The sequence below is a fragment of the Cydia strobilella genome, chromosome 3, assembly GCF_947568885.1.
Source record: "Cydia strobilella chromosome 3, ilCydStro3.1, whole genome shotgun sequence".
Lineage (NCBI taxonomy): Eukaryota > Metazoa > Arthropoda > Insecta > Lepidoptera > Tortricidae > Cydia > Cydia strobilella.
In genome coordinates, this window is record NC_086043.1 from 16,288,830 (window position 1) to 16,304,810 (window position 15,981).

The window sequence follows — 15,981 nt, forward strand, 5'->3', positions numbered from 1 at the left end:
TTATTTGTAACACCGACTGAAAGGTTAACCGTTCGACCGAGATCGAACCATAACAACATCGAGTTTGTTCCGGCTCGTTGTGATAAAAGAATGTTAAAAAAGAGAAAGCAAAATCCAATCTAAACTCGCAAGCAAACACCGCGGATCCTCAAGACAGTAGACAGAAGAAAAACAAAAACCCTCGCTGCGATCAATCCGCCGGGGCGAAGGCAAGTGAAAAATCAAAACTCAAAAGGAACAAAGGAGCTAGAATATCCCAATAAATTACACCTGCTTCACATAAAGCGAAGATATTGTTTTAAAAACAAGTCCCGGGCGAGTGATTACGGCTACGTACCTAACCCGGACTAGAAATTCCGATAGTTTTTGCGGCGGTAAAAACTGATATTCCGTTCGGCCGCATTCTGTCCGTACATTGAGTTAATGCGGGTCGTGATTGTACCTGCGTCTCTGTCCGATGTAGGGGCTGGAATGAGATAGAGGTTTGTTTCACGCGAGAAAGGTTGAATCGCATTTTATGGTAAGTTGGCGGGACAGGTGCATCGCGTACACCTGCGGACGCGGAGCCGGTGGCGTGGCGTGGCCGAACGAGATGCGATCGAAGGACATCGAACCTTCCCCGAGCCGTGGTACCCACTCGTATCTCTAGATAATGCTGTCCCCATAACTCTGCCGCCATGCTACATAAATTAGCAGGTGATATGTGAGGAAACGCGGGCGGGATAAGAACATTTCTATAAGACGCTCTACATTCAAGATCGTTTAGATAGCGAAATCGCGCGGCACTGATTCAGCCGGGGTTCTCGGTAATCTCAAAACACGAACTGTTAATTACCTGCTCGAGTACTTATCGTGTACCGCTGCGAACTAACCTGGCATACTGACTGTTGTACAATGGTACAACTGGTACAAGGCAATCTGAGTTTTTAACAACGGGGCAGTACATTTGTTGCATTTTTAGTTTTAATTAAAACAGTTAGTAGCTTGAAACCGCGGTCAAACAACAAAAACGTGGAAACAGCCATTGGAACAGTTTTGACAAACATTGTTAGTTTGTTCGAGCTAAGTTAACTTTAACACTATACCGAAAACGTACGCTCAAGCGTACTGTCATTCCGGAGTTGAATGAAAGTATTTTTAATCGACTTCAGAAAAGAAACAGAATTGAATTATTTAAAGATGAGTTCCCGTCAGGGTTTCTGACAAGGTTCCCATCCCATCATACAAACTGAAAGAATAACTAACGATATGACGCATCATCTTTTAAGAACCATACGAATAAACAATGACAGCAGCCCCTTGAGTGAACGGCGAAGCATTTAGTGTAGTGTTATGGCTAAGTCGAGTGCGTGCTGGAGAGCTCGTAACGTTTTATGGGATTGCGTCCAGCTAAAGTTATCTAATGTTTTTCTCGCGTTATATACGCGTGTAGTGATAATGTCAGACAAATATACTGTAATTCGCTAAACAAGACCATTTACAAGCAACAAGCTTCCTATTTGTAGTTCGTATCGTATTGACACACTGTTTTGTCGCAATTGAATGCTGTAAGTGAATTAATTTTCTTTTACATAAGAATGCGTTTACGTTGACATGAGAATATTTATGTTATTCGTGAAGAAAATCAGATTTTTTTAAATACCAGATCGAAGTGAATAGTTATGATTCCGTAAACGGAATTCTTAAACAGCGAGCTCTACTTGCTAAAGTTTTTTATTACGTCATAACATTATATTATTAGTGAGTTGAGTATTATTTTGAAGATAATATATTGATGATATATCTTATGAAACAACTCAATTTGCAGAGAAGAGTGAAGATCAAATGTTCATTACCTGAAACAAACAAAAAAAATAGTTTTTGATGTTTCATACTTGCATACAAACGCATACTAAGGTGCATACGTTAATAGTACAGTTGTAAAGAAATCAACAAGCAACATGCGATCAGCTAATCGTCTAAAAATAAAATCTGTCTAATGTGTAAATATACCTAGTACTTTTGGGAGGTCATTGTGTTACCTACGCTTAATAAATAATCCGAAAACTTAATACGCTAAGGGCCACTTGCACCATTCGCTAACCCGGGATTTACCGGTTAAACCTGGAGTTACCATGGTCACCAGTACAATTTGACACTGGGTTAACGGTTTAACCGGTTAACCCCGGGTTAGTGGGATGGTGCAAGTGGCGCTAAGAATACCTACACAACAGGGAAATATATCAGTTAAACACGTTTTTAAAATAATTAACTAGAGTACAATCTCAGAAGTTAGTCGGAAAGTCTGTTGGACGCTGCGTAATCTCTACAAATTTAAGAATTTTCTCCCAGTAGGTACCAAAAAACTCCTAGTGCAGGCTCTAGTTTTGCCAGTCATTGACTATGCGGACGTATGCATGACTAATATCTCGCAGGAGTACCTCAATAAACTTGACCGTCTCATTAATAATGGCATACGTTTTATTTTCGGCCTTCGCAAATACGACCATGTTTCTTTTTATCGACGTCAGCTCAACTGGCTTTCTATCCGTCGGCGTAGGTCCCTTAGAATCCTGAGTATATTATTTTCCATCTTGTTCGAGCCTTCTACACCAGGATATCTTAAATGTAAATTCACTTTTGTCGCCCCCCGTCCAGGCTGTGAACTGCGTTCCTCCCGCTCACTCAAACTCTCCATCCCTTCTCACCGTACTGGTTTTATGTCCAACTCTTTCGCCGTTGAGGCAATCCGTCTCTGGAATTCCCTCCCTCTCTCGATTCGACAAGCCCCAAGCAAGCCTGTTTTTAAGCGTCTACTCCGCAAGCATCTTCTGTCAGAAGAATTTAAATAATGTTCTCCATCTTGTATGTACTAATATGTATTAGTTTATCTTTAGTATATCATATAAGTATTAGTATTTAATCATAATTTTGTTAGTTTACGTTATTATGTTTATATATATATACATAATATTTGATTTTTTTTTGGTTCTATTTCTCGTTATAATTTATGAATCTATCCTGCACCAACATTTATGTCTCTGTTTGACCTAATGGTTGACTGGTAGAGAATGCCTTTTGGCATTAAGTCCGCCATTTGTACATTTTTCTTTGCTTGTGCAATAAAGTTTAAATAAATAAAAATAAATAATAATTTAGATGGTGGGTAAGAGTTAAGATAACAGTTTGAAGAAAAGTTCAAATATGTACTTATATACAGGTCAATTCAAATATGCACCTGACATCAAACAGAATATATATTATATGTATTAGAATATTTAGAATTATATTAGAATCATATCAGGTAGCTGAAATTTCAGTCGAATTGCCCTGTAGGATAGATTTTCAACATGTGAAACCAATTGCAAGAAAATATATATTTTTTCTATAAAAACGAATTATTTTTTTATCGTTAGGTCTGTAGCGTAGTAACTATTTTTTTAATAACGTTATTTACCGTACCCCCGGAATGATTATAATGGGGTGTGACATGCGGGTTACCAATCCTTCAAGTTTCTTGAAGAACCCCGTAGTTAGCTACTATTATCTTAATAAATGTAGCATCATGTAGTCAACCTCAGCATAAGATTATATAATGTGCACAGTACACACACAGTATTTTTTCGGCCCAATTTCAAATAAGCGATCGCCCGGAATATTGCTTTTATATTTACCAAAACACGACTGGTAAGTTTATCCAAGCAAGTATCGGTAAAACCGGACAGTAGTCTGTAGCCGGTATATCCGGTCGGAAGAGGCGAATTTCGTCCGGATATTGAATATCGATCGCACACCCTTAACCCTGATGTATCGCCGGTCGTTACAGGCCCTCTAGGGCCGATAAAAGGATATTTGCCGATTATTCAATTGTGTTCGGCAAAAAATACAATAACGATTTTTGATGGGGTAATTGGCTATTGATGGCTTCTAAAACGATCATTGATTCAACACTATTATTGCCTCTTCAAGTCTTTTTTTTTATAATCACTCTATAGCTACATAGTCGCAATAAGTAAGACTTATACACGGTGTTACTTGAGCCACTGAAAACCTGAGACACCCCAACAGATTTTTTTTATTTTAAACTCATCTTAAGTATTTATTCTTTAATCTGATAAATATTTAAAAAAATATTCATTGTTTAGTTTCCTTGACAATTCTATTCTACTGGTAATTCTACACAAGATACTTCGTCGTTTTAGTGACATCAAACAATTGCTAGTTACCATCGTAAACACTGTTACCTGACCATTTGCATACCTTACTGCAACGAGATAAGGTTTACCAATGGCCAGTTAAGGGTGTTGCTCATTGAGTGTCAAATGCTAGTTATTGATGTGGTTGCATTACAAACTTGTAGACTGAGCATGTAAAAATAATAAAAAATAATAAAAAATTACCCCCATTAAAATATAGCGCAATCGATTCTCCTATCGATTGTGAACAAACTGTTTTTAGGTTTTCAGTGGGTCATGAAACACCGTGCCAATACATGACTTAACTGTGACATATTTCAACTTTTGAAAATTACATAATTGACAAGAAACGTTTCGGACAGTAATGTTACCGAATAAATTACACTTAAATTTCATGTCACATCTCCGCTACTTCTGACGTCAAGTAGATTTTCACAGATAGAAGACGTAGAATAACTTGTAACAATTTAGAACGAATATTAATTGTATATCACGAATGTCATATATTAAATGATTGAAAATATTTTTTCAAATTGGTTTCCTTTGTTCGACTTGTACCTTACTCGAACTTACTTGTCAAATGCTACCTAAATGCCACGAGCCGCCGATGATGTCCAATTACTAATTATTATGCTGTTATTGCTGTACCTAAATTCAAACTGTTTAATTAATTTTTAAAATTAAAACAATTCCCTAATATTCAGAAATACAAATGTGAACTACATGCGATTTCGAAATGTTGGCAAAGTGGCAACGGACGAAACGGCAAAGTACACAAATAACATATTCATGAAGTCCATAGCTCTGCAAACGTGGACGGTGGCATGCTAATTTTATAGGGCGTGCGAACCCTTCGTTTACCTGGGCTGCTCAAAATCACGTCAGCAGATTATGACAAGGGGCTTAATTTGACTTATTTCTATAACATCTTCGAATGGGGACTTATTTTCAATGTTGTCACTTATGTAAGTAGTGACCGTGTAATCATCAAAGTCAACGTTTTATTTTGACGAAACCTAAGGTGGATGAGCTTTCTGTAAGATAACGAGACCTGCGTTGTGGATTCGAAGATATGCATTTCTTTTATTCAATAAAGTTTTAACTAGTTTTATTCTTAAAGTGTAAGAATACGTATTGTGTGAATATGTAGTTAAAAGAAAAATAAATTAAAGGATTCATAGGCGTCAAAATTTTATTGATTTTCGAATATTTAACAACTTCTGTTTGTAGGGAAACTATCTCAAGGCCAAATAGAATCTTGTCAGGCTTTACTTCTGAAACAATAATTATCCACGTTTTTTAATTCAATTTTCCGATAGCTATCATCAATCGATGAATACTTTGTACATTATAATATCGACACACAGCAGGATAATTTGTATCTAAGTTCGAATATTCCGCATTCCCCTATACATTGAACCCACAATGAAGTTATTGTTTACTAGACCATTTCTACCATTGAGAGCGCTATAAACTCAGTAGTAATCCCTTTATGTCCGGTAGGGCGACACTGTCTTAACGATGATAAAGTACTCTTCAGCGTACCTACGAATGTGCCGCGAAAATATAAAATATTAAGCCGTCAGCGCGTTTCAATTTTGAGTGTAAAATATCAAGTGTCTCCCTAACCGCGCTCGCAAAGTAAAATGTTTATGAATGTAAGAAAGTTTGTGTTCGGTAGCAAACTTTTAACGTCTCTTGGCGGAGCCCGGATTACACGGGAACTGCGTTAGGTCAACCGCTGAGACCGGATAATGGAATAAAATTGTGGACTTTTCACACCGCTGTAATTCAAAACCGCCGATGAGGGCAATTATATTTGAAAGAGGGAGTGTGCGTGCAGATACTTCGAAGTTGTTATAGATAGGAAAGTACCTACATTATCTTATATTGTTGGTAGCGAAGATGTACCGGCTTACATTATTTTGTTGAGAATAATATTTTAATGTATATGTATAACATATTAAAATCTTGTCGTAACGTAATTGAAATAAAGTAAGTACTTTTCCTTGTGTGGTTGTTGTTATCTAGTGTTGCGAATGTAACTAATTCTTGTATAAAATATTCCCTATGCAGTAGCTAAACGCAGCCGTCGGGCTCGGCTAGTATTATTTAAATAGGAGCGCGCCATATATTATGTATCGCGGCCAATTAGAGGCACCTAAATTTAAACCACCTTTTTTACCGTTAAATTTTGCTAAATCAATCTTTCATCAGCCTCCATACAATAACCACCACTTCTGCACTTAACCCTTGTAAACTTGTACTTATTGGAAGAATATGACCAGTTCACTAAGAATTGAAGTTTTGTTTGAGTCGTCGAAACCTGCACGGCGGATTTCGGCGCAATCTTTTGGAATAAGCTAATAAGTGTAAATAAATCAGCAAATATACACAATAAAATACATATTGTTTCCACAAATACAGATATGTCTTTTGATAGTAACTTATTTAATTTATTTATACGAGCGAACCTTGAAATTGATTGTCGATTGACAATTAGCGTAATAATGATTGATTTAAGCAGTTGTGGCGATGGATCTAGGAGTGCGCGTGCGCAGCTTTTAGTTTAGGTACAGCTGCATTTAATTGTCGGCAGTCACGCAACTCTGCATCTGCCTTAATCTTCGAAACGCCTACTAATTTTCCATTCCAGCGAGTTGACAGCTGGTGCTTTTGAAAATCATTAGCGTTACATTGTAAGTACAACAATCCCCTTTTTCTATGTGATAGTAGATTCGTTGCGTGGTGAAAAAAGAACTACTTAAACAATTTCGTCACGATTAATTTGGCCGTGTTTAACGAAGTTTCGTAACAGTTTCATTTATTATGTTCATATGAAATATAGTACCTGGGATGACCGAGCTTTGCTCGGAAAACAATACATAAAAACTCAAAAATGCGCGTTTTCCTAGAGATAAGACCTAGCTAGATCGATTCTTCGCCCCCGAAAACCCCCATATAGCAAATTTCATATATAGCCGTTTCTGAGATTCCCAAAATATATAAAGATATAGATAAATATAAATACAAGTAAATAAATAAATATAAGTATCTTATATTAAAACTAAATAAATTCTCCAACTTGATTCGAGGATGATTTGTCTTTTGTTCAAAGGCAGACATGAAATACGAGTTAAAAAAACGCTGCTCTATTATTTCTGCTGGTGCTGGTATAGTCTGCGTAGTCTTTGATTGGAAGTTTAAATAGCCAGCGGCCGAAAGAAAACAAACGAAAGGCGCACAAGTTTGCGTAAGCATTTAGCCGAGCATAATGGTATATTGGCCCATAATAACAGACAAACCAAAACCAATCACGTCGCTCCTGACAGGCTATTAAAAATCGAAATAATTGGAAACGAAAGCAGTTTATCGAAATATATTGCGCTATTTATTTTAACCGCCGATGTATATAGCCTCGAGACAAATGGAGGATTAGCTTCTCGCTATATCAGCCTTCACCAGCCTTGTCAGACCATTATATAGCCCAATAACGAACGTTGCATTATAGAAGTAGCGTGAAAAAGAAATTTATTAATTTTAAGGCATGCTTGGGTATCATTTACCGGGGATTTAATTGTAATAGTATTTTATGCATCCGTTGTTTAAGAGAGGTCAAAAAAGGCGAGCAGCGTGAGTGTCAATTTGAGGCGAAGCTGAAAATTGTTAATAAAGACGCCACGATTATTTTTTGACTCAGTTAAACAACGTTGCATACAATACTTTTTCTACGACCAAGCATTTACTTTGAAATAAAATTGTAAATTTAACAAATATTTTTCATGTCATCTAGTGGACTTCTATATACCTATACGGTATCTATTACGTATTTTAGATAGTATAATCTGAGACTCTTCTGTTGGAGGATAAAAAAGAAGAAAAAAAAACATGAATTTGATTGACTTATTTGTCAGAGATGACATTTAAAATAAGGTTGGCAACAATATATTACATACAATATTTTTTAAGTGGTCATTACACGAAGTACCGAAATGTGCCAAAAAGATACTGTGTGTATACACAAATGCGTTTTTGGGGAATAGGCTTTAGGCTTTAGCCTTGTCTTGACAACTATAAGGTAGGGTTTTAAAGATGTGTGCACGGCCCTTTATATGACAAATAAAAGTACGGAAGTAGAAAAAATATGTTAACGCTTAGCCTTATAAATAAAGGTATTGGGACCATCTTGTAATTCCTCAAAGTTTAAGCAAGCATCATTGGCATTATACACAATGTAACACGAAAGTAAACATTACTTAAAATACTCTTAATTAAAAGGGTGAAGACATAAATCTGATATGTTAATTTGGCCTCAACCACCAGATTACTTTCGGCCAGTTGAGTAGAATTGATCAAATGAAAGGTGATATACATAGGCCGAACTGGGACGGGCAGCCGCCGGTCAGATCAATTTTCTGTTTACAACCGCCGGCTATCAAAGAAAACCGCCTCAGACCCACTAATTGGTAGTAATAGTACCGCGTAAACACAGCCCGAGAGACCTCCCTGACTGCCTTACTTAGGCCATCTGAATCGATCAAACAGTAAATCAACTAGAAGTATAGGCTTAGCGTCGTTTATAAAATACGGCCAAACATAAATCAAATAAAAAAACGTGCTCTTGGGATTGTGAGAATTTTGCATAAGTACCTACAGTAGTTTAAATGTTTAAGTACCTATTTATTTAGCCTGCGGCATTGAGAAGTTTTATATCTAGAAAGACTATATATATATATATATATACTACTAAGACTATATATAGTCTTAGTAGTATTATAGTAAAAGTTTTTATGATATTTATATATTTATTTTAAACTAGGCCTAGCCTATATAGCCTCGTCATGCCCAGGACCGCAAACATAACGGTAGGTAGGTTACATACCGTACCTACATACCTTATTTAAATTTTAGTGATATAATCTTCCAGCATTTTACTTTCTAATGTACTCCAAACAAAACTTAGATTTATTCTAGGTACTTGATTGTTATGGATTAAATGGACATCGGACATGGTGAACAAAAACATAATTGGTGTAACGCAAATACTTCAAGTAATCCGAATAAGGAAAGAGAGCGACATTGCGAAATCCACTTCGAAGCTTTAGTAGAAATTGTTTTTGCAAAGAGAAATGGCATCTGTTCGTAAAAAGTTAGAATTTCGTAATAGGGAACTAGAACCAGATGGTTAAAACGAGGTTGCTTTGCAAACATGCTTTTTCCTAACTTTTTTACAGTACGTACGAAAACTTTTATTTTTGTTAGCTGTAAGTAGCTACCCATATTAATAATTTATTTTCATATTACGGAAGAGATAACTAATTAAAACATTAAATCTACATAACACCATTATAAAAGTTCAATATTGTTCACCCGTTGCGAGTATTCGAAAGTTAATTCAATATTAAAGTCATTCTTGTTTTAGTACTGTGACCCCTCTTAATCTACCCGCTGCTCAAATTTGAACAAACCGAACACCAAGAGGTTACAGGTCAGGACTTGGTCAGTGGTCACGTCGACAATATTAAATTAACTCTCGACGCCGACGACTGGTTCAATTCACTTCTGAGCTTTCATTAATTACTCATTCCACTAAAAACCTTACCTATATTCGAAATAACATAAATTTTCACGTTATAAAATTGGTAAAAGAAAATAACGAATAAACTATTACTCAAAGACTTTTCTGAACGGTATTTATCCTAATTTCCCAGAAAATTTTAATAAACAAGCCGTGATGGCTCAGTTACTTTGGCTAATTCTACAACGGAAGTCGTTATTCTACCTGGTCTACAGCAATGAACATTTTGTAAACCGGCTAATATAATTTAGCTACGTCAACCTTATTTGATATGAGACCATGTTTTTATAATAACACGTGATCTCGCAGTTAGTTACATCAGAAATACTTACTTATTAGTTTTAAATTAGACATGCACCAATGGTACACTTAATAGAACTTCCTAAGATTTTTTGCCCGAAAAACCCTCGTGAAATTGGGCCGGCCGGCCGTGGGTAATTTAGAAAACAAGACGCGCTGCCCTCTGGAATGTTAGGATAGATTGGACGAGCATGGATCACGGAACACGCATATTTAAACATCTTCTAATCTCTGAAGAAGTTGTGCAATTTTGCCGGCAGTCGGAATGGGTAGGTATCTGTGTTCCCGAACCAAAAAGTAGGTAGAGTCAGATCGAGACACGCAGTGCAAGTGTTATTTTAAACGTCAAATGTCTATGAAATTATGACGTATAAATAACACTTGCACTGCGTGTGCTATCAAAATCGTTGCAGAAATACCTCTCTAACTCTAGATTTTTGTCTACATTTATGGGACCTAAACATGAAGTCGAATTGGGTACCTCTGCAGTGTTATTTATTATGTATCAATTTGTGAAAATGATTAATGTAGATTGTCAGTTTTTTATGAGGTTTCAAAATAATAAAAAGTAAAACACGGCTACGCACTTGTATACCTATCATAATTATTCCAATTTGCCAAAAGAAACGAATCCGGCGACCTCCGGGAATATCTTGATACATTCAAAAACCGTCTGGAAAATTTTTCGAGGTTTCATTTAGTGGAAATTCCTCGCATGTTTCAACGGACACCGCTCGCCCACCGGCAGTCTCATCTTACACCACGAGAAACATGCTCAATTGCTCAATAAATATTTTAACCGTCACACGATTCGCGATGGCTAACGAATACAAATCATAACGCCCAGCCGCTGCCTTTTTTTGTTGGAGAATCACAATTCATAGCCCTTTATTTGAATAATAATACGTGGGCCTTTAAACGTATCGCATTTCAAGGCGGTCAATTCTGATTTCTCATCCATACTAATATTATAAATGCGAGTGTGTCTGTCTGTTTCTCTGTCTGTTACCTCTTCACGCTTAAACCGCTGAACCGATTTAGTTGAAATTTGGTATAGAGATAGTTTGAGTCCCGGGGAAGGACATAGGGTAATTTTTATCCCAGACATCATCCATTAAGTAGGTGAAAAGGGGGGGGGGGGGGGTGGAAGTTTGCGTAGAGAATCGATAAAAAGCAGATTGAATAAAAAATAAGCTACCCAAATTACTAACTCCACGCAGACGAAGTCGCGGGCAAAAGCTAGTATAGATATATTCATAGACGTCTAAGAACACAATTGTGGGCAGGGGTGCACCTAGTTAAAAATTCTGAAGCAAACTTTACTCGGAAGTCCAACATAAACATTGAAGTCGAGTAATTCAAGTAGCTGGAGTAATAAGACAAACAAAAACTTTTAAGTGCCTTTTTATCGATCGTTAGCAATTTGGGACAATTTTAATTAAATTTTTGTTTCGTTGAACCTATTGTGACATAGGTACTATGTAATTGCCAGAACTCAATATAACTTAACTATGCCTATTTTTGACAACTAACAAGAACACATTTCCACCAAATTTTCAGGAATGTTTTCGTTATTAAAATAAAGGACATACGTGTCATAATGCGATAAAACTTTATGTAATATCTATATGATAGTTAAGTTAAATAAACATACCATTTATCCATGTACAAATGAGTTTTTTTCAATTAACGTCCATTCAGCCAAAAAAGACGACATCCACTACAACTGAAAACCGAATAAGTCAACGAAAAACGCCTCTTAATAATGGCACAGTCACGTCCAAATCCAGTTCGGGGCACAGAACACACGTAATGAAGCTTTGTTAATTATCTTTCGTTTATAATATCGGGAGCAGGCGCGAGCGAAATGTGGGGAAGACTGTGACGCGGGCGTCCTAGACGCGCGCTCGGCGGTGACTGGTCCACGGCTCGCCTCGCGTCGTGTGTACAGAATACACCCCCAGTGCCCGCGCACCCTACGGGCTACGGGCGCAACGCGTGTTCCATGCAATTTTCCATAAATTTTCGCATAAGCTCCGAAGCCACGCTGTCAAAAGCTGTTTCTGGAGCTCCCTGGAAACGCTTAGGGTTTACCGCGTAATTGAATTACCTGTAACGCCGCTTTTTTTCAGCCATGATTAAGGATTTGGTGATCAAGATATTTACCTATAAATTTTGTTTCTAAACTTATTTATTAATTTTAAAAAAAACTCGGTGTTCACCTAAACGTGTTATGTCATGTTATGGTTTGGTGGGTGCGCGGATAAAATCAAACGGCGCATGGCTATTACCAGATCCGAAAATACGGAGAAACAGTAAACATCACAAAGGCCACTAAAATACGACTTGTCAGGGCATTAGTGTTTCCCATATTTCTTATTGGTGCTGAGAAGATCGACGCTCTGAAAATGTGATGCTGGAGTGGAGAAGAATGCTTGGAATAACATGGACACAGTTTCGAACCAACGTCTCAATTCTCCAGGAACGACATTAAACAGCATCTTTTTCCATCGTCCAGTGTCGTATTCTCACTTTCTTTGAACATATTACACGTCGAGATGATACATCTGTGGAACGACTTGTAGTGCAAGGAAAAGTTAAAGGCACAAGGCGATGCGTTGGTCAGACCTAGTCAAAAATGCACTGAATGGATGTACCAGAATGTACTTACAAGAAGAGTTATAGTACGGGAAGAATGGCGACGGATTTTATGGCGTCGCAAGAAACAACCTAGTAATATTTAATAAGTAATTAGGTCGTTTTTGATAGAACTATTTTTTGTACGTAATTAAATGCCATAATTATAAATGTTACCGTAAAAACCCGATTTTAGTTTTGACTAGTTGACCGAAAAAAAATTTTGTACGATTAGTCTAAAAAGTTTTTGCCAAGGCACTTTGCGAAATCTAGTTTTGGCTGAAAAATCTCAGTTTTCCACCAAGGCATTCCGGAAAACTAGTTTTAACTGGTGAAGACGCGTTTTGACTTAAAACAGGTTTTTACGGTAACATATACAACTGTAAATAAAATAGCCCAGTAATACAATTTATTAATCGAGACCCATAAACCCTCGAAGAAGACACACTTCCATTTCAGAAGGCGGGTAAAAATATATTATATTTTAATCGTCTGTAAAATTTATCGATTTATGTACAACTCATTCATTTAAATCTGCTCAGCAGTTCGGACGCACACTTATTAGTTTCTCGCGAATTGCCTCGGTGAAAACTAGTTTTGAGTTTTTGACTAGGGAAAACGCGTTTTATGCGCGTTATTATGCGAAGTTTAATGTTAAGTATATCTATTCAGAATCTCGAGCTCCTTTAATCCTAATAAGAAAAAGAAATAAATCCATTCAGTTGTTAACGGAATAGGATAAAAAAAACTTGGGTCACTTTTTTGTCCTATTAGAATAAAAGAACTTGATTTCAATTAGAAATAACATAAAAAATCTAAATAATTTAAAGTGTAGTGTATAAAATTTATTAGGTACCTACCGTAAAATTAGGTAAGTCCTTAAGTACAACTATGGTCCAGTTTTTAACGTTGATTTTTAACGAGCCTTTATGATTTGTACTCGTTACATACATTTATTTTGGAGCTTAGATACACTAATGCTCTTTCTATATTATATACTCAACATAATTTAAAACATACATATTTTACTGGAACTTGAATTTAGACCATAGTTTTAAGTTGTGGACTAAAATTACCTGATTTTACGGTATATCTTTACTATTTGTTTATTCCAACATCATCAGACAATCACGTCTACTTTGATAAACGTAGGAAGGTTGTATTATATACATTGACGGGACCAAGATTTAACTTTTAATCGAAAAACGTGCACAGATACGTGTGCACTATATACGGCAGGTGTCTAAATTTTATAGTATTTGACCGGAACAAAACTAGATTTAGAATTAGTTTTTTACGACTACAACTAAAGTAACGCCTCAAGATGCGTGGGAAATACGATTTTATTCGATTCGCTTGCGTTGAATACTAAAATTTACATTAAATTATTATATATCATTCAACTGGATAGCCAAGTCACCTCTTGTCTTTTTTGAGCCGAATGGGGTCTCTGGACTAGTGATTCACGTCAAACATAGAGTAACTTATACTAGAGCGGTACTGTCATAGTAAATTTTGTAACCCCAGTAAATTCACTGCCATCTGTCGACACACTTTAAAACTAAAATTGAAGATTTGTAAAAATACGATAAAATGTATTTAAATATAGATAAATGATTTTTTTATGTGCATTAATTATTTTGATGATTTTGACCCATGTTCTTTCACTGATATGCGTTAAAATTGTTGAATAACAAACGAAACCGTCAACGCCATCTATACGACTGTAGGCCAAAACTAGTAGCGCCCTCTGAACGAGAATCAAATTTTCTTGATTTTCGAGGCACGTTTTTTCCTTAGACTGTATACATCTATTACGGAGTTATATCTATCTTTGAGTCAAATAAGCATTACGTCCGTACCAGTCCTACTAGCCAGTATCTATGGTTTGGTCAAGGAACCCGGATCCGCGCTCCGCGGCCGTGTGCAAACGGGATATAGGGATATCGTTATATACCTAACGTTCATAACGCTGTATCGCTCATCGCTCACACAGCGGATCCGCGCGCGAAACCGAAGCCTACGACGCTTGCTACAGCCTGCTTGTAGTCTAAAATCGACGCCATGGTTCCTAAGAACAGATTTCGCTATCTCTCATCGTTTCTGACTTCTCCATAGTCCATACTGACCCATTTGGATTGATCGCCCTGTATACTGCAATACAAAAAAAATACTAGCATATTTTTGTCTCCACTACCTAAAGGTTGTCTGAAAGAGATCGCTCTTTAGCGATAAGACCGCCTGTCTATCATAGTTTAAGTTATAATAATATGCTTAATATTATTATGTATGTACTGTTTTAATTGTTATTGGTGAGCAATAAATAATATTTGTATTGTATTTAATTATCTATTTTATTTTAATATTTTAAACATTCTTAAACATGTTGCCTGAAATAATAATAATATGATTGTTGTTAGTTGACACGATTAAACAGAAATGCAAAAAGATACTTATTTATTTAACAATGCTTAGCTATAAATTAGTTAAATTTACGTATAGGTCCGATCAAATGCATCATTGTTGCCTCCATGTCATGTGATACGAACATATTCATTCATAAACATAAATGCATATGTATTTATTTAACATTTGCATAAAATGGAATTAAATGTTTGTATTGCTCAAATTTCAAAGGCATTAATTACATCTTAATATCACGACGTTAACTACAAAAAGCTAACATTCTTGCATAATATCAGTGACCTGTCACGAACCGAAATTCATTAATTTATTATGACCAAAGAAGTTTTATTAGTATTTATAACTTAGTCAGGGAAATGTTACAGTTGACACACAGAGTGGATTACGCTAGGTACTTAACAAGCATAAAGAGACTCTGAAGTGCCCTCGTTGTAACTTCAATCAAATCGGACTGATACCCATTCCAGATTTACATTTTCCTCTCACTGAGCCCAACCCTGCGCCATCTTTCGGAATTTTCCTGAACACAACCCACACACAAGTCCTTTAGGTTTCTGAGTTTCCTCACCAGATGGAGTTAGTAAAACAGGTGATAATTGAAACATAAGGCGGCCACTATATTCGTGTCCTAGAAAATGAATTACTATTATTTAGATTTAGTATTACCCGTTATCTTCGTGCTGCATACAAGTGGGAAATTTAATATCGAGTTAACTAAAATGAAACGTTGTAGTTTCCACCAGTTTCATTTCGTTGTAGTAAAGTGGCTTAACTTTTGACATTAGCAGTGAAGCAAGTGTCATAGGGTCATAACATAGAGTAACTTATACTAGAGCGGTACTGTCATAGTAAATTTTGTAACCCCAG

The 15,981-nt window shown here is 36.3% G+C and overlaps 1 protein-coding gene across 1 annotated transcript in view; it reads right to left on the reverse strand.

Annotated features, from left to right (window-relative positions):
• LOC134755993 (insulin-like growth factor-binding protein complex acid labile subunit) overlaps positions 1-11,985 on the reverse strand; it is a 64,628-nt gene extending 52,643 nt beyond the window's left edge. The window contains exon 1 of the mRNA XM_063692746.1: positions 11,708-11,985. The gene's annotated coding sequence lies outside the window, so the exon portion shown is untranslated. The remainder of the gene's footprint in view (positions 1-11,707) is intronic.
• Positions 11,986-15,981: the final 3,996 nt, after the last annotated feature.